Below are 2,500 nucleotides of genomic sequence, written 5' to 3'. Positions count from 1 at the left end.
CAGTTTTTTGTATGTTGCTTAAATCCTCCAAAAGCGGTTGGCAGTAAACATCAGGTCACGGTACGACGGTAGGCCACGGAGTCAATGAGCTCGAGTTGAAAAAGAAAAAGCTTACAGCACCTGGAATTCCCAGGCGGTCTCCCATCCAAGTACTAACCAGGCCCGACCCTGCTTAGCTTCCGAGATCAGACGAGATCGGGCTGTTCAGGGTGGTATGGCCGTAAGCAATTAGTGCAGGCGCAAAACCAGGTTTATACAGTAGCACATAAGGAGTGAGAAGCTGCTGAGGCTCGACGTTACACTCTTACAAAAACAATCATTAGTTAGATATAAACGGCAGTAATTGATTCAGTAGGACTCCTTATCCATGTAACGATCATTGTGACATCTGAATTCATTAATTATCTGAAATACACTGCGTGTGCGTGTGATGTTAAATGTTTGAACCAAGGTTAACGGTTAAAGTGTCAGAGAATGGGTGGTGATTTTTTGACGTCCTCCCATCTGAAGTGAGCGTGCGTGTTTGTGTTGGTGAAAGTTTAAGAAATGTACAACTGTCGTTCAGCTCTCTGGTGCTCCCTGCTGGCAGTATCACTATACTGTCCTCATGTTTCACAAAATAGTTTTGAGAGACGTTGTCAGTTTTTGTATGTTGCTTAAATCCTCCAAAGCGGTTGGCAGTAAACACAGGTCACGGTACCACGGTAGCCACGGAGGCAATGAGCTCGAGTTGAAAAAGAAAAGCTTACAGCACCTGGTATTCCCAGGCGTCTCCCATCCAAGTACTAACCAGGCCCGACCCTGCTTAGCTTCCGAGATCAGACGAGATCGGGTGTTCAGGGTAGTATGGCCGTAAGGCATTAGTGCAGGCGCAAAACCAGGTTTTATACAGTAGCACATAAGGAGTGAGAAAGCTGCTGAGGCTCGACGTTACACTTTTACAAAAACAATCATTAGTTAGATATAAACGGCAGTAATTGATTCAGTAGACTCCTTATCCATGTAAACGATCATTGTGACATCTGAATTCATTAATTATCTGAAATACACTGCGTGTGCGTGTGATGTTAAATGTTTGAACCAAGGTTAACGGTTAAAGTGTCAGAGAATGGGTGGTGATTTTTTGACGTCCTCCCATGATCTGAAGTGAGCGTGCGTGTTTGTGTGGTGAAAGTTTAAGAAATGTACAACTGTCGGTTCAGCTCTCTGGTGCTCCCTGCTGGCAGTATCACTATACTGTCCTCATGTTTCACAAAAATAGTTTTGAGAGACGTTGTCAGTTTTTGTATGTTGCTTAAATCCTCCAAGCGTTGGCAGTAAACATCAGGTCACGGTACGCCACGGAGTCAATGAGCTCGAGTTGAAAAAGAAAAAGCTTACAGCACCTGGTATTCCCAGGCGGTCTCCCATCCAAGTACTAACCAGGCCCGACCTTGCTTAGCTTCCGAGATCAGACGAGATCGGGCGTGTTCAGGGTGGTATGGCCGTAAGCAATTAGTGCAGGCGCAAAACCAGGTTTTATACAGTAGCACATAAGGAGTGAGAAAGCTGCTGAGGCTCGACGTTACACTCTTACAAAAACAATCATTAGTTAGATATAAACGGCAGTAATTGATTCAGTAGGACTCCTTATCCATGTAAACGATCATTGTGACATCTGATTCATTAATTATCTGAAATACACTGCGTGTGCGTGTGATGTTAATGTTTGAACCAAGGTTAACGGTTAAAGTGTCAGAGAATGGTGGTGATTTTTTGACGTCCTCCCATGATCTAAGTGAGCGTGCGTGTTTGTGTTGGTGAAAGTTTAAGAATGTACACTGTCGTTTCAGCTCTCTGGTGCTCCCTGCTGGCAGTATCACTATACTGTCCTCATGTTTCACAAATAGTTTTGAGAGACGTTGTCAGTTTTTGTATGTTGCTTAATCCTCCAAAGCGGTTGGCAGTAAACATCAGGTCACGGTACGCCACGGAGTCAATGAGCTCGAGTTGAAAAGAAAAAGCTTACAGCACCTGGTATTCCCAGCGGTCTCCCATCCAGTACTAACCAGGCCCGACCCTGCTTAGCTTCCGAGATCAGACGAGATCGGCGTGTTCAGGTGGTATGGCCGTAAGCAATTAGTGCAGGCGCAAAACCAGTTTTATACAGTAGCACATAAGGAGTGAGAAAGCTGCTGAGGCTCGACGTTACACTTTTACAAAAACAATCATTAGTAGATATAACGGCAGTATTTCAGTAGGACTCCTTATCCATGTAAACGATCATTGTGACATCTGAATTCATTAATTATCTGAAACACTGCGTGTGCGTGTGATGTTAAATGTTTGAACCAAGGTTAACGGTTAAAGTGTCAGAGAATGGGTGGTGATTTTTTGACGTCCTCCCATGATCTGAAGTGAGCGTGCGTGTTTGTGTTTGAAAGTTTAAGAATGTACACTGTCGTTCAGCTCTCTGGTGCTCCCTGCTGGCAGTATCACTATACTGTCCTCATGTTTCACA

General features: G+C 44.4%; 2 non-coding genes and 2 pseudogenes across 2 annotated transcripts; all 4 read right to left on the bottom strand.

The window, feature by feature from the left end:
* Positions 1-108: 108 nt before the first annotated feature.
* LOC130394747 (5S ribosomal RNA) lies at positions 109-226 on the bottom strand. The gene has a single exon (XR_008897876.1). It is a non-coding gene; the product is annotated as a 5S ribosomal RNA (ribosomal RNA).
* A 516-nt stretch (positions 227-742) lies between these two features.
* LOC130396025 (5S ribosomal RNA) lies at positions 743-858 on the bottom strand (annotated as a pseudogene).
* A 515-nt stretch (positions 859-1,373) lies between these two features.
* LOC130400283 (5S ribosomal RNA) lies at positions 1,374-1,492 on the bottom strand. The gene has a single exon (XR_008902757.1). It is a non-coding gene; the product is annotated as a 5S ribosomal RNA (ribosomal RNA).
* Positions 1,493-2,001: 509 nt separating this feature from the next.
* Positions 2,002-2,116, bottom strand: LOC130396184 (5S ribosomal RNA; annotated as a pseudogene).
* Positions 2,117-2,500: the final 384 nt, after the last annotated feature.

The sequence above is a fragment of the Gadus chalcogrammus genome, chromosome 12, assembly GCF_026213295.1.
Source record: "Gadus chalcogrammus isolate NIFS_2021 chromosome 12, NIFS_Gcha_1.0, whole genome shotgun sequence".
In the NCBI taxonomy this organism is placed as follows: Eukaryota; Metazoa; Chordata; class Actinopteri; order Gadiformes; family Gadidae; genus Gadus; species Gadus chalcogrammus.
The sequence above is the reverse complement of the archived record's forward strand: the minus strand, read 5'-3'. Positions and strand labels throughout refer to the sequence as shown.